The sequence below is a fragment of the Callionymus lyra genome, chromosome 3 (assembly GCF_982586985.1).
Source record: "Callionymus lyra chromosome 3, fCalLyr1.hap1.1, whole genome shotgun sequence".
Taxonomy (NCBI): Eukaryota; Metazoa; Chordata; class Actinopteri; order Syngnathiformes; family Callionymidae; genus Callionymus; species Callionymus lyra.
The window spans coordinates 5871341-5897750 of record NC_141820.1 but is presented as its reverse complement, the minus strand read 5'-3'; the positions used below and the strand labels follow the sequence as shown (position 1 = coordinate 5897750).

The window sequence follows — 26410 nt, the reverse complement described above, 5'->3', positions numbered from 1 at the left end:
TATCGCAGAATTACTGGTCTCAGGTGTTGGGATTTTGTGTTCCGATGAACCGACCCCTCCCCAGCCTCGTACGTGGTGATGGAATGAAGGACAGACACATGGATGAGTTTAAGAAAAATGCTTGTTTAGTGAATTATGCAAAAGTAAGAGACAAACTTACGTGAACATGGGCGCTGGCAAACAGAGAGATCTATCGCAGACGTCTAAGAATGCCAGAACGCAAAGATCAGACAAAATGGTGGATCTTTATAGTAGAATATTCAGGTTAACACCTCTAGTCAAATGTGAATGTAGGATTGGTCAGTGACTCTAAACACTTGATTCTAAGATGGCCGGTCGCACGTGATCGTAGTGGAAACTTACTGAAGGTTGTTGACTTCTAGAGAGAGTTTGTTCCCAGCGACTTGTGTCCTTCAGTGTGAGTTCTCAAACAGGTGTCCAGACTTCCTGGAATCTGGAATTGTTTAATCTTTCTGTGTGTGCGAGGCTTTGTGAACTCGGCCTTGTGTTGCAGTCAGTGGATCTAATGCAAGAATAGGATTATTTAATATGAATTAAATATGAAAGATTATCAGTTAATCAAGTGACTATTTGAAATGTCTGTTAAATCTAGATGATTGATTACAGTAAAGTTGTCATTTCCTTACATTCCCCCTGATTGCATCATGAACATGATGCAATAAAACAAAGACTAGTCTGATTTCAAAATAATGATCTCGAATCTTATCATAAACTAAACATGCTAAACTATTATCCGTATAGTGCCACACAAAGATTACATATGGTGAGAAAGCAACAGAGGAAACACAGATTCATTTAATGAAAACAATTATACATTATGAGCATTTCTCTCAATTCACAAAAAAAAAGAAAAAATCCAAAAAATTTTTTTTAATAATAATAATAAATCAAAATTATTCTATGAATTAAAACTGAAGTAATTGAATGCCAAATCATCAAAAAAACATATTCACAATAACTAACTCAAATCTAATAAGTCTAATTTGAAGTAGAGATTTTGTTAAAATATATATTGATATGGAGCCAGTATCCACTGCTTTGAAAAACCTCTTTAACGAGGTAAAAAGGAAGTAGCAGCCCCGTTGTCGGCGACTTGGATGTGGGCTCTTCATGTGAGGTGTTGTTGACGTACTCCCCCGTCAACAGAGCATCATTGAGCTCGTCCTGCAACATAGGAAAGACATGAACAGCATCGCATTCTTTACAAATGAGAAACAATACATCTTTCAATCATGCTTTTTATTTAGAATTTACTCATACTACTTCATGCAGACAAAATTAACCCTTTCCTATTTACTACCTAAGTCAGAGAGAAAGTAAAACACAGTCGTACCTTATTCTCGAGCTGTTTTCTACACCAAAAATTTAAACTAATTGAATGCAATCTGGACAGAGCCTCCTTCAGCAGTGTTGATCGACAGAACCGTGCAACAAGAATCACCATCACGTAACAAACCTATTATCCAGCTAAGTATCTAAGTCGTCCCCTGAGGGACAAATGAACAACCTTATTTATTTGTATTTAAAAAAATGTTTTCTTGAATAACTTTGTATCCAAATCTATTGTCAAATCATTTAATTAATCATAATACTCTTGGTATTAACTCTCTTAAATTTATTTATGAATACATTTATTCAATATATGACATTATTAGCTACAAAAAGATATTCTAAGCTTTGTTTAATCATTATTATTCCTCTTAGATTTGGTTTGAAAGTCTATTGCTAAAGTAAATGGATAATATCAAATAGAAAAAAATGTCTATGTGCAAACTATTCTGCAGCCGTTTATTTATTTTATTATGTTTTTTCTATATTAGCATTTCTATTGTTGGATTTCTGGACCTTAGTTTAACCAATTAATAAAAGACTAACTAAGACTTAATTTAAGAATAATAAAAAAAATTAAAAAAGTAAAAATCTACTCTATAAAATATTTTTACGATTATAATTATAATGATTCATTCTTTTATTTTATTTTCTTGTCCTTTGTTAGATATAGAACACATTTTGAGAACCTTATTTTCCATTATTAACCCATTTATTATCTTTATATTGAAGTTCCCCAAAGAACTGTTAAACTCTAGTATTTCAAATTGGTATTTATTTTAGGTTTCCTTTGTTTAAAACTTCAATCAAATCATTTTGTCATGTGGATGAAAACTAGTAATTTTCAATGCTTATATAATTGAATTCCTTCAATAAATTACACTTGCAAGTCCATATTTTGTCAATTTTAGAATTCAACTTGTTTATTTTCCATTAATCTCTTTATCGCTCTAGTTCTTATTTTTGGATCTTGGATTAAAGGTATATTCATCTTTAACAAAGGTAATTTAGAGACTGATATGATTCTATAGTTTCTAAATAGATTATTTGCTATTTTCTTTCTTGAAGGCATCATTTATTAATTAATTTATTTCTTCTGGGTCTTACATTTTTAGTCGATTCTGTTCTCTGCTTTACATTTTGTTCAAAACATGTTTATAGTTGCCTTAGAACATTAGAAGCAGCTTTAGAAACATATTTCCATTTTTTATTTAACTTTTTCAATTAATCAATTTAATTTTTTAGTTTCAAGTTTCACTTTTCATATTGTGTATTGTATTATTGGCTGCCATTGATGTATATAAAAGTATTCTATTTTAATTTATAAAAAAAATACATGTTCTTAAAATGATTAATTCTGAAACTACGTTTTAATCATAACAAGATATTTTCTTTCCCTTGTTTTTTGAAACTTCTCTAATGTCAATATGTTCCTTCTCTTAGCATTAAGTAAAGTGTTATTAGTTTTAGGGAAGTTGTATTTATCTCAAATCATGATTTCTTGTGTTTGGTAATTTAAACATCTTAACTATTTCACCACATGTCCAAAGAGTAGTTTCCTAAAACTACATTTTTTCATACATATATTTTCAAGCTAGTCAAGTTATTATCTTTACTCATGTTGGCTCATGTTTCTTGTTCACCTTCTAACAAGGAGATCATTTCATATATTTAAGTCTGCAGTGGACAGTGGCTTCTTATTCCTCCCTCACTGGAGCTTCTCAACACCACCTCTGACAGGATAAGATCAGAAGTTACTAGAAGGTCAGTTTTGAATCTATTCAGGTGGTGATGAGGATATTGTGTGTGTGTCATGAGTTGTGTATTCAAAACTTTGATCTGTGGATGTCAGTTAGAGTTTGTCTTGTGTTTTATTTGATATAACCTTGAAGTTAGCAGAGAGTTCAAATTATCAGTAAGTTTTGACTTCATGGAGAGAGAGAAACAGAGGCGGGTGTTCGAGGGAATTATTTCATTCACACACACACACACACACACACACACACACACACACACACACACACACACACACACACACACACACACACACACACACACACACACACACACACACACAGGGAGCAGGTTGTAGCAGAGACACTTTTTTATCTTATTCAATTTAAATTTAAGACATCATGTGTTTGTTTGTTTATCTCTGAGATCAGTGTGTTATTTGTAATATCTATGTGAATGTCTGAGAGTGTTGTGTGAGTTCAAATGAGTTTTATGAATGTAGTAGTTAATTAGATCAGGTGTCAGACCTCTTTATTTATCTACCCACAAAATAAATACAGTATATATTCTAGATTACTATTTTGCTTATCTTAACTAGTTTCTTTATTTAATATTCACTTATAGTTGTTTGGTTTATTCAACTAGAGAGAAGAATGTCATATTTATATTTCTCAGTGTTTCTTTTAATTTATCTCTTAATCTATTATTTTTTCTTTGACCTTTCCTCCTACAGTATTTTGGTCTCTATTTTTACCATTTTCACTATTTAAGTCTAATTTCAAAGAACAATATATCATCAATTTCACTCACATCAAGATTGAATGGTATAGTATAGTCTAGTCTCTATAGTCTAGTCTCTATAGTCTAGTTTCTGGAGGTGACAAGTCAGCAGCTCTAGACAGAGTCACTTGTAATTAGTTTAAAATAAAATTCTGCATCAGTCGACCTCACAAGTTTTTGTTTAGTTTTCTTATGGCTGCTTTCATCATAGCTCTGAGTGGAGCAATCAGAGTATGTTATTCTGGGATTAACTGTTTACTGTTACATCTTAAGATATCATGTCTCTAACAGTTTAGATGTGTCTGCTTTTTCATCAAATCGCAAACAACTTTGCATTTCTTAATCATTTGTCTCCGGGCCCTGTTATAATATCTATATATAATATATAGAACCTAGCTTCTCCACCAGCAACCACAGCAAGAGCAACACGAGGGACAGAAGTGTCAGAGAGCATAGAGAACCTTGTTCAGTTGTTAGTTCAGCAGCCTCACCATCAGGACCACAAAAAATGTCATCGCAGACTAGAGTCAAGTTCATGTTTGCGACCAGATCGTGCCATTTGTCTTCATAATCACGTTCATCATCATCCCAGACATAGTTCATAGTGCAGTGTGGGGGGTCCAAAGGTGGATCATAGGAATGAAGTCTCAAAAGTCTTTTCAAGATCAGAGAAACCATCAGATGTTCAATCACGTTGAACCAGTACAGCTCCTCCCTCTCTGGAGCAGAAGTTCATTCTTGGTGGAGAGTTGTTGAGGTTGAGTTCTCGTTTGTTCAGCTCAGAAAAATTGCTTCAATCGTAGGTGTCACCAATAGGGAACTGGACCAAAGTTCCTGGACTAAAAGCCAAAAATGCGCCATTGTTGACCGAAATTCTTTGTTTGTTTCCATCTCCTCGTCCTCTTCTCCTGCCACACCCATGCACTCCAGCCAGTGGCCAATAGGGAGCTATGATAGGACCCTAGAACTATCATCTCTATTTTTAGAGAAACTCTTTCAAGTCTTTAAGTTGAAATTGAATTAGCTGTATCTGGAGCTCAATAAGAGCATTTTGTTTAACTATTTTATTTATTATGAATTCTCAGAAATCATTGATGTGAGTAACCCACTCATAAGATTTACCATTAAATTAAAAAACAGATTAACGTTTCTTATTTTTCTTCCCTGTCAGGAGCTTTAACTTGTCACCTGTAGTAATAGTTACTTTTGTCTTGAAATAGGAGGTCAATAAATGAATAGAACAAATTAATAATATTAATAATATTAGTAATAATGCTAAAAATAATAGGTAAAGAAGCAATTACCATAATAAACAATTAAATGAAAATATGAAAGAGGAAGAATCTAAAAATCTAAATTAAGAACCAAAACTTCAATTAACTAATTAAAATCCATTATAAAATCCGAGATAATAATAAATAAAACAAATACTATATTAAGATATTAATAATAAAAACAAGAGAATTAAAATTAAATGGACTAATTTGAAAATAATAAATGCAATTAGATCTAATCAAAATATTATACTAATTCATTAAAATTATTCAAGTCAAAAAAATTAACAACTTATTATTTATTTATTGTTAATTATTTAACTTCCTAATTAGTTGCATATATATATAGCAAAATTGACAAGAAGAGGAATAAGAGTGACTGTCTAAAGACCAAATACAACATATAACTTAATATTCCTCCAATAATTAAAAAGATAAAAATCCAATCCCTAATTTACTAAAAATAATAAAATAGTAAATGTATGACTGATTGTCAAAATAATAAAATGTATTTAAAGTAATAATTGAAAAAATAAGAAAACAGAATAAACTGCAATTGATTCAATTAATCAATAATTAAATAATTACACCAATTGAGTCAGAACAAAAGTCAATTAAGAAGTAAACAAAGAGCAAACCAGCAGGGGGCAGCATAGCAAATACAACACCAAAGATCAGAAATTGAGAGAAGAAGAGAAAACAGGAACTAGATATCAACAAACGTACACACATGCAAGCAGTCAGTGACACACTTGTTTTAGATAAGCAGTATTAGTTAGACAAAACACCAAAAGTTACACGCAATGTGACCAATTGTGAGTTGATCGATTGATAATGTGAAATAGGAAGAGAGGATGGTCAAGATCATTAATACATACAACAGTGTGCCAACCATCAATGTTAATTGTGTTATTGTTATTGAACACAGCAGAAGAAGGAGAAAATTGAAATGTGAGTTGGTTTGTTTTTCTTCTTAAACCAATTATACCACTAATTAACTGTATATTTGTATATACCTCAATTAAGAAATTACGAATTAAGAAACAGGAATAATAGTAAAATAACTATCGTCAACAAAGAATGTTTCTTAATAAAGAGAAAAGATAATTATATCGAACCCAATAGTGAATAGAATTCAAGATGACGTAAGAATGTGTGTGCGTTTAGAGAACACATGAATACAATGGGAGGGTCGGTGAGGAAAAGAAGGAAGTCTTAGAAGTTCAACCTCCAAGAGCAACCACTCCCCCCAACAAGGAAATTGTCTTTCGGAGCTCATTCGGCCTTGCAGCAGCTGACAAGTAACAACGTCTGCCAAGCAGCAGTGTTCTTATCAGCAAGAGATAGTGTCCAGAGACACACGAACCTGGACTCTCAGCTGTGTCACAAAAAATCAGAGATCTCACACAAACGAATGCTAATTTTTACAAGTACCGCAGCGAGAAAAAAAATATTCAAAAGATGAAAATATACAGACACAGACAATTGAAACAAAACAATATGTCATGACAATACGACGACAACAGTATTTTACCAAAACAGGTGAGAGAGACACACTATGCTACGTGGAACGAGACTCTTACCAGCCTGTCGTGTCTAAAGTGTCGAAGTCATAATGGCAGGAGCCCCTCGATCGCTCAATTAGCTTCCAGACACCCTGGTAAAACGATTAAAACTAGTCCGTTTCTGTCGCTCCAACACGACGTCACGTCCGGGTCTTAATACTTTGCTTTATGGAGAGAAAAGGTCAAAATGCAGAGTGTACGGGTCGTTTATTCGCCGCTACAAGTCAAACAAAGATATAACTTTACGATCGAAAGGACTCGATCTTTGCCGGCAGCTGTACAGGTCGATAGCTCCGGGAAAGACGGTCCTGGGTTATGGGTCGTCTCTACATTTAAGGGAAAGTTTCCTGTCCAGGGGGCGTCTGTTCTGGGGCAGTGGTTCTTTGATGTTAGTTCCTGTCTCGAGTCACCTGGAGAGCAACATCCTTGCTTCCCTGTTGTGTGGGCGGATTCCTTTGTCTTCCAGCCCCCCTCTTTTGGGTGTGTTCTTTCTTGCTCTTTTGTTTCACGTCCACAGGTGTGAACAGAGCAGACAGTCTGTCCTTCATTAAGTCGCTGAATAATCTCTAGTCTGTTTCAAGCTACCCTTGACACAGTGTATATCAGTATGAAAGTGAAATGTTGGTTGTGAATGTGTATTTAAACGTTTAAGCTCTTAGATGAGGCTAGTATTTTATACTCTATATTTTGATCATCTTTTTAGCATTAATTTAACTTATGGCATATACGTATAGTGTAGAATAATTTCCAATCTAACAAATTGAACAGGACTTAATGCAAGGAAGTGTGAAAGTGAAATATGTTCAAACAAGACAAGAAAACAAGAATAATACTAAGATATCATCAGATACATACTCTGGATACAGTACACAATACTTCTACTTACTTCTACTGCCACTCAAAAGGATGGAAACCAACAGATGGATGATGAATGTTGTTCTCAAAACACGAACGGATGTCACTGCAGCGACAGAGAAAGTGAAAGTACTTCTGAAATCTTCTTCTATAGCAGTTAAAGGTGCACCAGCACCACCTGCTGGTACAGAGTGTCATTTGTCTTTTACTTTACTAGTAGATATATAAATAAACGTTTCTATGATCTCTTGAATCATTCAGTCCTCCTAAGATAGTGCAGGACCTCATTGTAACAGTTCTAATGAACATATCTCTTAAATCAAAATGTTCTTCCTAAAATGACCGACATTTTTCTGTGTTCAAATCTCCACCTTGATATGAATGTTTCTTCATTTCAGGCTAGTTGTGTTTCTCATTTTTCAAATGTGTTTTTCTATTCTGTAGAAGCATTTTTCACCAGTTACCCTTTTTTGTTTGTTTCTATTTCTTTTGTAGAGTGAAGAGAGAGAGAGAGAGAGAAAGAGAGAGAGAGGACTTTTAAAAACACTTTATTGCAATGTTGTTGTTTTTACAATAGTTCCATATAAAGTAACAAGTGCAATACTTCAGTCAAGCCAGTGTGCAAATTGTAGAATGTTTTCTTTCATTGCGCAAATTTGTCCCTTTTCTCCCCATTTTCTAAAAGCATCTCGGTGTTGTTGTGACTCTGTGGAAGCAGAACTCCAGCCTCAGTCTGGATCTGATGTTCTGTCTCCACAGAGTCACCACATCCAGTGAGTGTCTGCAGCTCCTGCGAGTCAGATACACATCTTTACCTCACCAGGTACTTTAAGATCTTCTCTCTTTGTGCTTCTTGTGTATCTGACTCCGCCTATAAAACAGGGACAGAGAACACAAGGTTAAAAAGACTAAAAACAACAGTTCAAACATTAAAAACCCTGCCAGCCTCCCACACTCTTTAAAAATGTGAAAAGTCTTCTCTGGTTGATGCAGAATGGACACTCGTTTAAAACCCCGGGGTTAAAACGCGCTAAAAAGGAGTTGCTCGCGATGGCCGCGTGTAAAATCCTCCACTGGTTATCTTCCTCAGAGGTACAGTGACCTCCACTGTGACCTCCACTGTGACTTCCACTGTGACCTCCACTGTGACCTCCACTGTGACCTCCACAGTGACCTCCACTGTGACCTCCACTGTGACCTCCACTGTGACCTCCACAGTGACCTCCACTGTGACCTCCACTGTGACCTCCACTGTGACTTCCACTATGACCTCCACTGTGACCTCCACTGTGACCTCCACAGTGACCTCCACAGTGACCTCCACTGTGACCTCCACTGTGACCTCCAGTCCCCAAGTCTGTCTGTCCATGTGTTGGTCGGTCGTCGTAAAAGAGTCTCTGCTTTAAAATCTTCACACAGTTCACCTAAAAACTCCTCTTTGTGGCCTTGTGTTAAAACGTCTCTGTCCGTGGTGGACAGGAGTGTTGTTGTTGTCCCGGACCTCAGGGCTCAGGTGCAGGTCCGGGAAGAGGTCCGCTGGGTCCGGCTCCATCCCGCCGCAGTTTTTTCTGGAGCCGTGATTCTTTCATTCGTCCAGTGATCTCCCAGCGAACCCCACAGAGCGTATCCCCAGTAATGTCCCGGCAGCCCGGTCCCACAGCGTCCACGAGTTGCTGCAGAGATATGGTCCTTCTTCTGACCAGCGCCCCCGTCAGCCCAGGTAAAGTACTGCTGCTGATGTCCAGCCTTGCTCCGTGGATCAGCGGCTGCTTTAAAAACCAGTGCAGAGAGTTCGAGACATGATTGTGGCTCCATTTAAAAAGACACGAACACGCTTTAAAAACACCTTGATAAAAAGAAGGTACATTGTTGAAGTTTAAAAGGTTAAAATCTGTAAAAAACAGAGCTGTGTCCAGCCCCAGATCGTTGACACGCTTTAAGATCCAGCTGCTCACATCCCTCCACACCTGAGGGACTGGTCAAGTACTTCTGGACACTACTGGCCAGGTGGGTTAGGCCCCGCCCCCTTCTTCACCAGGTAAAAACATTTGTGCCTGTATCTTGTGGAGCAGGGGGAGGTTTAACACAGTGAGTTGGTGCCACAGCAGTGACGCCACAAGCAATGTTCCCTCTAAGATGCGCCTCTAGAACATGCTCCGCGCACAAAAACATCTCTGCCGCGCACCTCAGTGAGTGACAGGTGTCCAGCCAATGATACGATACGCTTTACTTACGCAGCCAATCATAGCACACAGCGCTTGTGTATGTGTCCATACACGCTGTGACACCTGCAGGTACTCTTGTTAATAACCCTGTATGTAAAATATAAACATTGACACCAGAGACATCTGAACTCATTTACAATAGTGGGATTCATGTCAGACATGTTTAAAATAAGCAAATGTAAACTGTTTAAATTCATGTTTTCATTTGTTTTTGTTTTTCATGATTACAGAAAAAGTCTTGTGCTTCATTTAAATACGATGGACATATTGAAATGGAGGCATGGAAAGGGATGAACCCGTCTGAATTCTTTGTTGATTTTGACATAGAAAAAGGCTTGAATTCGTGTCACGCACAGATTCTTGCATCTGAATATTTCTTGTGCACCATTTGGGTTCGAATGAACGACCATTTTTAGTAGGAAATCAATGCAATTCTTAGTACATACGAGTCTGAACTTGTCTGCAGTGGAGGATGAGATTTAACACAGGCTGACACTGAGCTGAAGACATTTTTGGAAGTTACTCTAAGAGTATCTTCTTATGAGGAAATATGCTCCTCACTGACTGAACTATTTGACTCTAGTTATTTATGTAAGTCAGCATTTCTATGAAGATGATTAAATCCACACATCCTTCCATCATCACTGATCATCATTCACTTCATTCAAGTCATCTGAGTGAAGTATGTTCTTACTTCTGTTGAGCAAATTTGATGAAGATCTTTTGAACTTGATCATTAGAAAAGTAGCTCGCAAACCGAAGAAGTGTGGACGCCCCTGTTTTAGATCATTTAAATGGAAGATTTAAGATTACGATAAATAAATACTTTCCATGGGTAACAATCATGGACTGACATTGATCTCTTCTTGAAGATGTGACTATTCCACAAAATATTATATCATTTCAATGTAGAATTTAGAGAAATTGATCATTAAATCGTAATATTGTAGCTAGGAAGCATAATATTAATTGTCAAAGATGACATGGTTATTATATAAATCAATTATATTATCCCAAGTTAATATTGAATGGATGCGATACTGGCCTGATGACAGTACGTCTGATGTTGCTCACAGTGGTACAAGGGACGCTCAGGGAGATGTTTGCTCAGACGCCAACAAAAAATTAGAGGAAACATAAGGTTGTTTAAAACAAGTGTTTTTCCTCTAAAAGACATTTCTTTTTTTATCCATTTCCATTTTTTTTATTTTTCCTTCTATCTTTTCTAAAACACAATCCCAGTTCCTTCTTTCATAATCTTTGTTTCCTAAAAACACACCAAGATACTTAAAACAATCATTTTTCCACGTTTTGGGGTAGAACTGGGACCGTCTCGCCAACCGTTCAAACATACGACCTCACTTTTTCCCCAGTTCACCCTCGCAGCAGAGAGAGAGAGAGAGAGAGGTTGAGGTTTAAATTCCTTTTATTGACTATTGCAAATACAATTAACCACAACAACTACAAATCAGGTGTTATTGAAATAGAGAAAAGAAAGCATCACAGAAAAAAAAAAGAGGCAACAGACAAAACAAAATAATCATACATTGATGTTCACCTCATTGTCTTGACTAACAGAACACAAAACACCCCTAACAGCCCTGCACTGTCCCGCCTCGAAGAAGTGTAGAAGACCACAGCATGGCTCCTTATCTGGCCCAGGTTTGTGGTCACCCTTCCTCCAGGAAGCTTCAGGTCATCTGCTTCTCCTGTGCCGCCGATCTTTCCAGGTTGAAGAAGAAAGCTGTCGGGCGTCCATGTCTTAAAGACGGAGAAAACGAGACCTGACAAGGGCTCCTTTCACTCTTTCTTGCAGGAGGAGCTCAACTCTGACCTTTGCCCTTTAAGAAGTTGAGCAGAGGCAGGATCTGAATTACTGTGCAGCTCTTTCTCTATGTCTTTAATGCTGACCTCAAGCTTGTGGACTGCTGCCTTAATTGTTGCCGTGGAGTGGGAGGTGTGTTGTTGGCAAAAAAGACGAATTTGTGTCTTCATAACTTCCCACTGCTTTAGAGAACTGAAGCTACTCTTCTTTCCTTTCCATTGCTCCCAGAGAACCTCAAATCCCTGATAGAAGGCGCTATCTTGTAGTTGTTTGTGGTCAAAAAACCAGTGGGACTGAACCCTTACACCCGGAACATACGGCTTGGTATGTGTTTCTTGTAAGAAGAGCACATCTACCTTTTTTTGAAGGACTATTCCAGCTATTAAAGCCTTTTTCTGTCTGTCTCTCCCACCGTTTATGTTCAAAGATCCGATCTTAAGGTTCTGCATTGAAGAAACAAACACAAAGAGACAGGAGAAGAAACAATGAGAGTAGAAAAGTAGGAGCCCAAGTGATACATGATCATTTTTACTTTTTATTTCTAACAGTTCTAGTATTTTTTGCCTTTCTTAGAGCCGTGACGTGTTTCTTTAAGCGATAACGTTTTCTTTCGTCCAGGACTTCAAATCCAACCAGTTTTTTTATTGTGTTCACAGATTTAATGAACTTTTCAGTGTTACTAAAATGATCAGTAATGTTTATAGATTTGTTATATGTCACGTCGAGGAAATTGTTGATCTCTTCTAGAGAGTAGAGATCGTCTACACTTCTGACGCTTTCACACACAGACACTGCGTCCGAGTCTGATCCATATTCCATGTCATCCACGTGACACGATTCTTGACTGTTACACGCTTGGTTTTCTTCCACCGTTTCATCGATGACGGTTTGATCGACACTCGTGGAGGCTGTTGCTTCTGCAGCCTCTTTGTTGTCCTCCGTGTGTTGACTGACACCTGCTCACCGCGGCGCCAGGTGAGGCGCTCACCGCGGCGCCAGGTGAGGCGCTCACCGCGGCGCCAGGTGAGGCGCTCACCGCCGCGACAGGTGAGGCGCTCACCGCCGCGACAGGTGAGGCGCTCACCGCGGCGACAGGTGAGGCGCTCACCGCGGCGCCAGGTGAGGCGCTCACCGCGGCGACAGGTGAGGCGCTCACCGCGGCGCCAGGTGAGGCGCTCACCGCGGCGACAGGTGAGGCAATCACTGCGGCCGCCGCCACGTGCTCTCTATGCGGACACGCTGCACGTTTCTGTCCAACATCTCCACACTCGAAACATTTGAACTGCCCTGAGCTCGCGTACATCATATATAATCCATCGCCATGTTTAACGCGGAAAGAAACCTCCAGCGTCTGCGCAGGTGAGTCGAGGAACATGAAGGCTTGTCTTCTCAGGGACTGGACATGCTTCAGTCTGGGATCTTTACATCCCAGGTTAACCGTCTTAAAGCCACTTGCGAACTTCCCGACCCGCCGCAGCTCGCTCTCTAGACTGTCATTGGTGATGAAGGGCGGGACACCAGACACGGTGATCCGTGTGGACGGAACCGACAGCGGTGACACCTGCACGAACGCGTCTCTGACAAAAACACCTTTTTCTATCAGCTCGAACACGCATGTTTCCTCCGTCAGAAACACCACCACAGCTTTATTCATTCGTGATGCAAATGAGCATTTTTCATGACCCACTTGCTCACCGACACACAGTAGAACCTCCTCGACAGTGACGTCGGGGTCCGGCGGGACTATGCGCACTCCCTGCCGGATAGACGGAGTCGACGTCACGGAGGACGTCATTCCTCCGGAAGACGCACCTGACGACACGCGAATCGCTCGTCGATACGAATAAACGAAAAAAAATCTTACCTGATCATGTATTGAAACCAGTGTCGAAGAAAACCACATTTCCACTAAAACCAGGTAAAAACAGACATGAACCCTCGGATCTTGTGAAGAAGGGGTTCCAGGGAGAGTCATAGAGCCCGACAGAGCAGCCGAACACCTCTATGAACCTAAAAGGAGACACAAGCTGACGTTCAATTCCAGCTTCACTCTCAATGTCACTGTACAGTACCTGAAATCTGGCGATGAGACCCTCGCTGAACCCAAACTTACCCATGACTCTCCACAGGTAGTCGTGCTCAACGCGGTCCAACCTTTTCTTGATCTAGTGGATCAAGACCATGTCGGTGTCTGATGAACTGGAGACCTCCGGGAACACAGTATGTTTGGTCCGGGTGGAAAACGTCCATGAGATCAGGAGCAACAATGTCCCAGAAGGCTCTGTAAAAGATCCTGGGTAGTCCTTGGCAGCAGTCATTAAAAAGTTGGTGCTGCTCCTGATACTCACTCGCGTAGAGGTGTCGATAAAAGTCCACTGCTCTCTGCCGGATCTCCAGGTGTTCTGTCAGTTCTTGACCGTCTTCCGACAGTAGGCAGTGGATGAGCTTCCTCTGTCCTCGTTTCTTCTCCAGGCCGAAGAAGAAGGCAGTCGGGCGTCCATCTCTTGGATGTTCTTCATCCTGGCCCGGACCATGGCGCCCTGGACCCTGGTGTCCAGCAGGTTGGCTAGATCTAGACTTTTACTTTTGAGGGTTTCAATGTAGCCTCGATTTCCTGTGGCTAGACCTTCTAGCTCCACAATCTGAGTCTCCAGATCTCTGAAAGATCCAGATATGTGTCGTGTGACATTTAGAGTGAGCTGCTGACATAAAAGCTTCATCTGGACTTTACCATGATCCACCACTGTCGAAGAGAAGTGAAATCATTTTTTGTTCGTCTAAAATCATTCCAAAAATAACTAAGAACGTCGTAAAAACTCTGGTTAAAACACAGTTAAAATGCCAATAAGCACTTTTGTGTAAATATTTCTTATAAAAACATAAAACTAAACAGTGATCACTTAAAGCAATAGGCACAATCTGACTTGTTTTAAAAACACTAAATTGGTGTTTAAACAATAAAATCAAGCCGTGCCAACGATACCAGATGTTCAGTCAGGTGGGACCATGAGTATCGTCTGCAGCTTCATCCTCCTCCAAACGTCCACCAGACTATGAGCAGCTGTTTCAGAGCCTGTTGTGAAGCTGGATGAGGCTCTGTGTGGTTTCTGTCTAAAACATTAATCGTTTAAATCCCCACCTAAGAATAAATACTCTGTGGAGCCACAATCATTCAACTTTTCATTCATTTTCTCGAAGAACGTGTTTCTGCACCTCGGTTCGAAGCATAGACGTTGATAAAAACAACAGAAAAGGAATTGAAAACAGCTTCGGCTAAAAAGCACCTGCCGGGGACGATGTGCTCGACTCTGACAGAGTTTGGGGTGAACGCTCTGGAGAATAGAAACTCCTGCACTGAGGTTTGTGCCGTGGCTTAGAAACACTTCCCACTCCCTGGTCAGTCAGTCTCGTTGTTACAGTCGCTGTGAGTCTCTTGTAGAAATAAAACGATGTGTTTGGATCTCATCGTGTCAAAAATAAAAACCCTCTTTTTAAAATCCCGAGCCCCGTTGGCGTTTAAACTTCCTACTTTAAAACCCTCCATAATAAAAAGTAAGAAGTTTAAAAACAATAATTTAGTAAAAAGCCGAATAAAATCACCAGTCATTTTCACTTTCTGCATTAATTTCTTTATTCTATATATCTCCGGGTCTGTGAACGCTCCTTTGTACTTGTTACTAACATGTGTTCTCGCTGATAAATGAAACAGTTTAACGTCCGGGAAATACTTTTAAATTTTTAGGCCCTTCATGTTCTTCGTTTCTGTTAAAAAGTTCTTGAACATGGTCGTGTTGTATATTTTCTTTTCTTGACTCGCAGTGAGAGACACGTCACTACTGTCTGATACAATGTCTCCCTCATCACTGCTGTCAGTCACGTCTGACCTTTGTTCTGTTGTTTTATTTATTCTGTCCATCACTCTGTCTGAAGTTTGTTTATTTTCTCCTTCACTACAGTGTTTGTTTTTTTCCTTTTTAATTTCCTGACTTTCTCTCATTCCTGCTCCATCTCTTCCTCACTCTCAGCTGTTTGAACTCTTTTTGTTTGATTGTTACTTTTTCAAAAGTTTTATTCACCTCACTAATGTCTCCCCCTTCACCTGTCTCACTCACCTGCCTGTCTACCCCTTCACCTGTCTCACTCACCTGCCTGTCTCCCCCTTCACCTGTCTCACTCACCTGCCTGTCTCCCCCTTCACCTGTCTCACTCACCTGCCTGTCTCCCCCTTCACCTGTCTCACTCACCTGCCTGTCTCCCCCTTCACCTGTCTCACTCACCTGCCTGTCTCCCCCTTCACCTGTCTCACTCACCTGCCTGTCTCCCCCTTCACCTGTCTCACTCACCTGCCTGTCTCCCCCTTCACCTGTCTCACTCACTGTGGTGTTAAGGGACTATGTTTTCTATAGCGCACGGCGCATGGATACATCGCGTGTGACGTGTGTGTTGTTCTTGGTCCGAAGCTACGGCTAAAGACGTGTGTTAATAAAACTCCTACACGGATATTCCACGCTTGTTTATTTGTGACTACATATCACTACATGGTGTCAGAAGTTGAAGGACCATGGCGAAATTCTCCCCACCAGAAAGTTTGAACTTTTCTCGCCCGCAACTTTGGCCGGAGGGGAGACAACGCTTCCAGCGCCACCTCGTGGCAACGAAGCTAAACAAGGAGGAGGGAGAGGTGCAGGTGTGTAGCTGCTCTATTCGCTTGGAAAAGAGTCCGAGCAAGTGTTTAAAACGTTCGTCTTTGGGCAAGAAGAAGATGAAGATGACTATGAAACCCTGCTGGGCAAACTGGACAATTATTTTGTGCCAAAAGTTAACGTCATACACGAACGAGCACGTTTTCACCAGCGTGTACAGCAGCCCAGTGAGAGCACGGAGGATACATGTTATATTATAAATATATACATGTAAATATCTTTATACATCCGCGCCCTGCACGAGCTCGCAGACACATGTGCCTTTGCCGAAGTGAAAAATGAAAATATTCGTGACAGACTGGTCGTGAGCATCTTGGATAGGGAACTGTCAGAGAAGCTACAGTTAACCCCGGACCTAACTCCGGACAAAGAGGTCGAGTGAGTGCGTCAATCAGAACAAGTTAAAAGTCACATCAGTGAACAAGGAGCTCACGCAGAGACAAGAACTAACCTGAATGAAGTATCAAAGTGGAGAACTAAGAAGGATGCTGGTCAAATGCAGAGACATGGACAAAGAGGAAATCAAGCACTTGCATCAAAAGGAAGAAAGAAGTGCTACAGATGTGGAAAAGATCATTTAAGAGATGAAGTGTGTTAAACAATTTAAAAGAAAGCGCCTTTACTCATTGTGTGATGCACAGTACTTTTATTTTGAAGGATGTGTATTGTTCGATCCCGGATGTGATGTGTAACTTGCTCCGGGAAAAGTTGATTAACGCTTGTGTGTTCCAGCGGTTGTTTTTTTTTGAAGAAAGTAAAGCAATTGTAGAAGCTGTACTGAAGTGGAGTTTGAATCAAAATCCTTAACAAAGTGTGTCCTGCAAGAAACTCCACACAAGCCACACATGTAAAAAGATGGGACATTTTGCTGCTGTGTGTCATCACAGTCAATGAGGTCAATGTGAGGACAGACGACCATCATCTACATTTCCTAGGAGAGGTCACAGAAGTAAACGACTCTAATGACGCCTGGAAAGTGAAACTCAGAATTCTTGACGTTCTGGTGAACTTTAAAATTGACACTGGCGCTGATACCACTGTTATATCAGAAAATACATTCAATTTGATGAGTGGAAAACCTGCTTTAAAGAAGGCCCAAGTACCACTGGACAGCCCAGGAGGTAGCCTTGAGTGTTTGGGTTATTTCACAGCGACTACTAGGAGTAAACAGAGACATTACAAGTTCAAAGTTCACGTCCTCTGTGGTAGTGAAAGTCATCTGCTCGGAAGAAACGTAGCAACAGCGATGGGCTTAGTGAAACGGATCAGAGAGGTGAAAACTTCACAGAAGGAAAAGATCCAAAGTTCAAATGAAATTGGAACATTGAACATCACACCATTAAAAATCAGACTTATAGATGATGTCCAACCATACAGTCTGACAACAGAAGAAGAAGAAGAGTGTCAATACCTATGCTTCTGAAAGTGAAGGAGGAATTGAAACGTATGGTTGATGCTGGAGTAATAACAGAAATCAAGGAACCAACAGAGTGCTGCGCTCCAATGGTACCAGTACCAAAGAAGAACAAGGAACAGCTGAGGATATGTGTTGACTTGAAGAACCTCAACAGAGCAGTCAAGAGGGAAAAGTATTTGCTACCAACGATGGATGACATCTTGCCAAAATTAGCACATGCCAAAATGTTTTCTCTACTTGATGCTGCAAGTGGATTTTGGCAGATACCGCTGGATCCTGAGAGTGCAAAGTTGACGACGTTCATAACGCCATTTGGGAGATACTACTTCAACAGGCTTCCATTTGGAATAACAAGTGCCCACAGAACTGCTGAAAGAGCTTGATGGAGTAGCTGTATACATGGATGACATCCTTGTTTATTCGGAGTCAGAGGAGCAACAGGAGGAGATACTTCAAAACACTCTTGAAACCTTGAGGAGAGCAGGCCTGAAGCTGAACAATGAGAAGGTCTCACTGCGACAGCGGAAACTAAACTACTTGGGACACTCCATTGATGAGAACGGAATACGTCCAGATGATGTGAAAGTTCAAGCCATCATGCAGCTGGTTGAACCAAACAATGTGCCTGACCTCAGAAGGATTCTGGGGATGGTTCATTATTTGGGCAGGTATCTTCCTCACCTGTCTGATATTGCGAAACCCCTGAATGACTTGTTAAAGACAGATGTAACATGGACATGGGGCCCTGCACAGGTTGAAGCTCCTGTGTTAGCTTATTATGATGTGAACAAAACCACAGTAATAAGTGCTGATTCAAGTAGCTCTGGGCTTGGAGGCGTCTTAATGCAAGAACATGATGGGCAGCTAAGACCGGTAGCTTATTGTTCTAGAACATTAACTGATGCTGAGAAGCGCTATGCTCAAATTGAGAAAGAGTGGCTTGCTGCAGTGTGGACATGTGAAAAGTTTAGCAGATATCTGTACGGTCTAGATTCTTTCAGACTTCAGACTGACCACAAACCACTTGTAGCTCTTATTAACAGCAACGATTTGGACTGTGTGCCTATGAGGGGCCAGAGACTGCTGATCCGCATGATGAGATACAATCCTGTGACAGAGTTTGTACCAGAAACAGTTAGTCGTGGCAGATACACTCTCTCGACATCCACTGGTAGAAGTTAAACAAGAAGCATCAGAACTGACCAGTGAGATGGAGGCGTATGAGGAAGCAGTTCAAGAACGTTGGCCAGTTTCCCCTGGAAAGCTGGAACTGATTAGAAAACAGACTCAACTAGACCCAGAGTTGAAGTTGGTCCAAAAGATCATTACAGATGGATGGCCGAGGTATTACGCTGATGTACCGGTATGTGTGAAACCTTATTTCTCACATCGTGATCACCTTACTGTGTCACAAAGTTTATTACTTTACAACGACAGAATAGTAGTTCCACAAAACATGAGGTCGGAAATACTACAGCGCGTTCACGATGGTCACCAGGGCAGAGTGAAGTGTCGTGAGAGAGCCAAAGGTAGTGTTTGGTGGCCGGGTCTGAGTAAAACATTCAGGACCTGATCAGTGTGTGTAGAGAATGTCAGGAGATGAAACCATCTCAAGAGAAAGAGCCTCTTATCTGTTCACCGCTAGCAAGTCGTCATTTGTCACTTTGAGGGAAAAAACTATTTAGTGGTGGTTGATTATTTTTTCCGTTATATTGAAATTTTGTACCTTTCAAAATTGACTACTGACAGTACAGTTTTCAGCCTGAAGAACATCTTTGCAAGATGGGGTTGTCCAAACAAACTCATAACTGACAACGGACCACAGTTTTCAGGTCAAGAGTTTGCAGCCTTTTTCAAGAGCTTATGATTTTGATCATATAACTAGAATAATGCACAGGCTAATGGTGAGGCAGAGAGGGCAGTGCAAACTGAAAAACAGATTCTAGGACAGAGCGATCCATCACTAGCACTCTTGTCGTACACAGCAACACCTTTACAAGTGACTGGAGTGAGTCCAGCTCAGCTGATGTTGGGAAGACAAATCCGCACAACTCTTCCGACCATTGAAGCTTAGATTGCAGCCTGCATGGCCTGATCTGATGCAGGTGAGGCAAAAAGATGCAAAAGTAAAGGAAAGATACAGTCGAAACTTTAACACAAGGTACAATCCCAAACCCTTGCCGGAGCTGCTATCCGGACCTTTAGTGGCTGTAAAATTAGAGCAGGAAAAGGGCTGGATCAAACCTGCGACTGTTGATAAACGGTTTGATCCACCAAGGTCATATATAGTCCAGACTGACGAAGGTGAAGTGACACGAAACAGACGTCATCTTAGACAACTGTTTAAACACCTGAACAACCAACTGAAGGCTCGAGACTGAGAAGGAAAATGTGAACAAACGGAAGCCACAGAAGAAGATTCTTCTCCTGCCAAACCAGAGTCCTGAAGTGTTGAGAAGAAGTGAAAATGTTCAAGAAACATGCTTGAAATATTGTTTGCTCAAATCTCTATTTATTTGTTTTGAAGAAAATGTTTATTTGGTAACACTGTGTCTCAACAGACTCAAAGAAGGGAGATGTGGTGTTAAGGGACTATGTTTTCTATAGCGCACGGCGCATGGATACATCGCGTGTGACGTGTGTGTTGTTCTTGGTCCGAAGCTACGGCTAAAGACGTGTGTTAATGAAACTCCTACACGGATATTCCACGCTTGTTTATTTGTGACTACATATCACTACACTCACCTGCCTGTCTCCCCCTTCACCTGTCTCACTCACCTGCCTGTCTCCCCCTTCACCTGTCTCACTCACCTGCCTGTCTCCCCCTTCACTTGTCTCACTCACCTGCCTGTCTCCCCCTTCACCTGTCTCACTCACCTGCCTGTCTCCCCTTTCACCTGTCTCACTCACCTGCCTGTCTCCCCCTTCACCTGTCTCACTCACCTGCCTGTCTCCCCCTTCACTTGTCTCACTCACCTGCCTGTCTCCCCCTTCACCTGTCTCACTCACCTGCCTGTCTCCCCTTTCACCTGTCTCACTCACCTGCCTGTCTCCCCCTTCACCTGTCTCACTCACCTGCCTGTCTCCCCCTTCACCTGTCTCACTCACCTGCCTGTATCCTCCTTCACCTGTCTCACTCACCTGCCTGTCTCCCCCTTCACTTGTCTCACTCACCTGCCTGTCTCCCCCTTCACCTGTCTCACTCACCTGCCTGTCTCCCCCTTCACCTGTCTCACTCACCTGCCTGTATCCTCCTTCACCTGTCTCACTCACCTGCCTGTCTCCCCCTTCACCTGTCTCACTCATCTGCCTGTCTCCCCCTTCACTTGTCTCACTCACCTGCCTGTCTCCCCCTTCACCTGTCTCACTCACCTGCCTGTATCCTCCTTCACCTGTCTCACTCACCTGCCTGTCTCCCCCTTCACTTGTCTCACTCACCTGCCTGTCTCCCCCTTCACCTGTCTCACTCACCTGCCTGTATCCTCCTTCACCTGTCTCACTCACCTGCCTGTCTCCCCCTTCACCTGTCTCACTCATCTGCCTGTCTCCCCCTTCACCTGTCTCACTCACCTGCCTGTCTCCCCCTTCACTTGTCTCACTCACCTGCCTGTCTCCCCCTTCACCTGTCTCACTCACCTGCCTGTCTCCCCTTTCACCTGTCTCACTCACCTGCCTGTCTCCCCCTTCACCTGTCTCACTCACCTGCCTGTCTCCCCCTTCACCTGTCTCACTCACCTGCCTGTATCCTCCTTCACCTGTCTCACTCACCTGCCTGTCTCCCCCTTCACTTGTCTCACTCACCTGCCTGTCTCCCCCTTCACCTGTCTCACTCACCTGCCTGTCTCCCCCTTCACCTGTCTCACTCACCTGCCTGTATCCTCCTTCACCTGTCTCACTCACCTGCCTGTCTCCCCCTTCACCTGTCTCACTCATCTGCCTGTCTCCCCCTTCACTTGTCTCACTCACCTGCCTGTCTCCCCCTTCACCTGTCTCACTCACCTGCCTGTATCCTCCTTCACCTGTCTCACTCACCTGCCTGTCTCCCCCTTCACTTGTCTCACTCACCTGCCTGTCTCCCCCTTCACCTGTCTCACTCACCTGCCTGTATCCTCCTTCACCTGTCTCACTCACCTGCCTGTCTCCCCCTTCACCTGTCTCACTCATCTGCCTGTCTCCCCCTTCACCTGTCTCACTCATCTGCCTGTCTCCCCCTTCACTTGTCTCACTCACCTGCCTGTCTCCCCTTTCACCTGTCTCACTCACCTGCCAGTCTCCCCCTTCACCTGTCTCACTCACCTGCCTGTCTACCCCTTCACCTGTCTCACTCACCTGCCTGTATCCTCCTTCACCTGTCTCACTCACCTGCCTGTCTCCCCCTTCACCTGTCTCACTCATCTGCCTGTCTCGCCCTTCAATTGTCTCACTCCCCTGCCTGTCTCCCCCTTCACCTGTCTCACTCACCTGCCTGTCTCCCCCTTCACTTGTCTCACTCACCTGCCTGTCTCCCCTTTTACCTGTCTCACTCACCTGCCTGTCTCCCCCTTCACCTGTCTCACTCACCTGCCTGTCTCCCCCTTCACCTGTCTCACTCACCTGCCTGTCTCCTCCTTCACCTGTCTCACTCACCTGCCTGTCTCCTCCTTCACCTGTCTCACTCACCTGCCTGTCTACCCCTTCACCTGTCTCACTCACCTGCCTGTCTCCCCCTTCACTTGTCTCACTCACCTGTTTCTCACCCACTCCTCCCGTCTCACGCTCACCTGTCTCCATCTCCTCACTCATCGCGACGATGACGTCACCGCTCTCACCTGTCAGAGGTGAGTCCACGGCTTCAGCCCGCTCAGCCCCACTCGACTCCTCCGGACCGGACCGAAGGTGAACATCAGGTAATCAAAGTTGTCCACCTTGACAACGAACTTGATGTCCAGATCCTCGTCCTTCTTGTTCAGGATCATGAACGCCTGTCGTCTGTGCGACACGACGAGCTTCAACAGAGACTTACATCCAGACACGATCTTCTTCAAAGGAAACTACCTTCTGTGACTGGAAAGCTCTCGGACCAGCAGCTCGTCGCTGATGAAGGAGGAACGTTTGACAGCAGGACCGTGTCTCAGGCTGAACCAGGATCCCCTCCTCCACCAGACGATTCACCAGGTCCAGTCTGGTCACGAATAACATCACGGCACCGTTCATCCGAGCTGCCGATCTGATGTTGCCGTGACCAACCTTCTCACCGCCAGTGCTACCTCCTCCACTGCTCACCTGGAGCCGGCGCCTCCTAGTGGCGTCACACGCCAACCAGGTGAAGCCTGGTCGGCAAAAAAAGGACCTTTTATCGTAAAGAAACTTACAACACACTTCAAGTGAAACCATAACATTTATTAAACTATAAACGAAAGAAAATATAGATAAAGCCCGAAAAACACACTTTCTCAGACCGTTCTCTCTCAGCTCTTTCTGTACACCTCCACTCACATGAAGAACTCTGCCAGCGTGTTCATCAGGCCATGGTATCTAAAATCAATTTGTATCCTGGCTTTTATCAGTGAGCGAAACATGTCTCTTAGTCCAAGGCCTGCCTCCCCCTCCACCTGATTTTTCCTTGTTTTGTAGATTGCCATCTTCGCCTGCCCCACCACATAATTTAAAAGACACCATTTCTTTGAATCTTTTTTTTTATATCCAGCACCACCAATAAAACCAGCCTCCGACCACACCTCTCCACACATTAAAAACACAGCTTTTAAAATGTGGAATAAAACAATGAGTCTGTGACAATCAAGATAGCAGTGAATCAGGGTTTCAGCTTGGTCACAGAAAGGACAAGTCTCTAAAACAGTGGGGTTGATTTTAGAAATAAAAACATTGACGGCCAGCGCCCCCTGCAGGATCCTCCACTGCAGGTCTCCTGTCCTCTTGTTGAGTGGAGGCTTGTAGAAAAGCCTCCAGACTGGCGCCCGGCCCTGCAGCCTCTCTCTCCATACTGTGTCCCTGTTGGTGCTCAGTTGTCTCTTCTGTGTAGCCACCACACAGTATTTATATACTGTTTTCCCCGACAGCAGTTGTAAATCCACCAAGGACTTAGAGGTGCCCATTGTTTTGCCCAGCCCGCTCTGGTCCACGGACAGACTGAGGTCTGGGAACGGATCTCCCTGGTCCGGTACCTCCGCCCCGCTGCTGTACTCCCTCAGCATCTCATGCTCCTCTGCGCTCAGCCGGTTGCTCCACTGGTTCAGGATGTGTCTGGTGTGCCGGCTGGACCTCAGGCCCAGGAGAGAGGCCACAGCCTGCGTGTTGTGCAGCCCGGGCCCTGCCACGTCCACCACCTGCCTCAGCCTGACCGTCCCCGTGGAGCGAAGGCGCAGGGTGAGGCCAGGGCTGCTGCCGTCTTGTATGTCCAGCCGGGCCCCGCACACTAGGGGCTCCTCCAGGAGCCAGAAGAGAGAGGCTGCAGGCCCCAGTCTGTCCCATTTAAAAAGTGTCCACGCTTTAAAAACACCATGATAAAAAGGAGGCAAGTTACACGCACGATAAAAAACACAATTCAATAAAAACAAAGACTTGTCTAAAACGAGGTCTGCTATCCTCCTTAAAATGATGCTTGTGACCTGCCTCCAGACGACATCATCACAGCAGGAAAGGTAGCGCTGTACAAACTGCAGCCTGAAAGCTGCTGCCCTGCTCTCCAGGTGTATTAAGCCCTGCCCCCCCTCTTCTTTTGGCAGGTACAGTACACTCTGGGGAACCCAATGCAGCTTATCCCAGAAAAAGTTCAAGAGGACTATTTGAATTTTTTGCAGCAGCCCAGCAGGGGGTTCTAGGCACTTGAGCCTGTGCCACAGGGTGGACGCTACCAGGTTGTTAATGACGAGAACCCTCCCTCTGTATGACATGTGGGGAAGCAGCCACCTCCACTTTGCCAGCTTCCCCTCCACCTTTTCTATCACACCCTCCCAGTTCTTTTTTTCAGTTTGTTCATCCCCCAGATGAACCCCCAGGTATCTGAAGCCTCCCCTCTTCCAGGTCAGCCCCCCCGGCAGCTGAGGCAGACCAGCAGCCCACTTCCCAACTGCCAGCGCCTCGCTCTTTGCCCAATTCACCTTGGCAGCTGAGAGTTTTCCAAAGATTTCAACAATTTTACCCAGTTTTTCAATGTCATCTTGATTTTTTATAAAAATGATGATGTCATCTGCGTAGGCTGATGATATAAAATTTGTACTTATGTCAGGTAAAAACAAGCCGTCAATAAAACCACGAACATTTTGCAACATTGGTTCTATGGACAGTGAATACAACATACCTGACATGGCGCAGCCTTGTCTAATACCTCTTTGTACCTTAAAAGGTTTGCATAGACCACCATTTATCTTCAGCACACCCTCAATGCTCTCGTACAGGACCTTTATATTAGCTATCAGACCTGGGTTGAGGCCGTACCTTTGTAAAACTTTCCAAAGGTAGCGGTGCTCAACCCGATCAAAAGCCTTTTCCTGGTCTAACGACACCAGACCAGCATCTAAGCCCAAGGAACCGGAGGCTTCCAAAATATCTCTAATTAATGACACATTGTCAACAATAGACCTGCCAGGCACACAGTAAGTCTGAGTTCGGTGGATGAGCTGCCCCATCACTTTCTTCAGCCGGTTGGCCAGGGCTTTGGACAGCAGCTTGTAGTCAGAGCACAGCAGTGAGACGGGTCGCCAGTTCTTTATCTGCTGCAGGTTTCCTTTCTTAGGCAGCAGCGTCAGCACTGCCCTCCTGCAGCTCTGGGGGAGAGAGAGCTCTTCAAAACTCTCGGAGAAGACCTCCAGCAAATCGTCTTTCAGCTCAGTCCAGAAAGCCTTATAAAACTCTGACGGCAGACCATCTATGCCGGGGGCCTTACCCCCCTGCACACTCTGCAAGGCCGCGAATAGCTCCGCCTCAGTCAGGGGCCCCTCCAGTTCTTTGTTGGTCTCTTCTGACACTGTGGGCAGGTCTCGACAGAATGTGTTAAAAGCAGCATCATCCTCCTGGTACTCACTGCTGTAAAGCTTCACAAAGAACTCCACCGCTCTGCTCCTGATGGCTGCAGTGTGTGTGAGCGTCTGTCCATCCTCTGCCTGCAGCGAGTGCATCTGCCTGCTCTGTCCATTCCTCTGCTCCAGGCCGAAGAAAAACTTGGAGGGGGAATCCATTAGCGCAGCACTCTGGAAACGAGACCGGACTAGCGCCCCCTGCGCTCTGACGTCCAGCAGGTCTGCCAGCACGGCTTTTTTGGACTTGAGGTTTTCAATATGACTTTCATCTGCTGTGGACTGTGAGGAACTCTGCAGCTCCACTATATCTACCTCCAGATCATTGATAGACTTGGTCATATCACGAGAAACATTGAGAGTGTGCTGCTGACAAAGCTGCTTTATCTGTACTTTGCCATGGTCCCACCATTGTTTCAAACAACTAAAATCCCCCTTCCTCTCTCTAAAACCTCTCCAAAAATAAATAAAAACCTCTCTAAAATGTGCATCTAAAAGCAAAGTGGTGTTAAAATGCCAGTAGGCAGACTTACTCTTAAGATTTTTAATAAAAACCTCACATAAAACCATGGAATGGTCCGAGAAACCCACTGGACATATACTACACCTCTTGAAGATGCTCAAGTGCTGCGTAAAACAATAAAACCTGTCTAACCTCGCTAAAGAT

At 43.1% G+C, this 26410-nt stretch overlaps 1 protein-coding gene and 1 long non-coding RNA gene across 3 annotated transcripts in view; both read right to left on the bottom strand.

Moving 5' to 3' along the window:
• Window positions 1-26410, bottom strand: part of LOC148083109 (NACHT, LRR and PYD domains-containing protein 3-like) — a 238050-nt gene that overhangs the window by 127298 nt on the left and 84342 nt on the right. The window lies entirely within an intron of this gene.
• Window positions 104-7655, bottom strand: LOC148083112 (uncharacterized). Its single transcript, XR_015710727.1, has 2 exons — window positions 7590-7655; window positions 104-7473 (listed from the first exon to the last, which is right to left on the bottom strand). It is a non-coding gene; the product is annotated as an uncharacterized LOC148083112 (long non-coding RNA).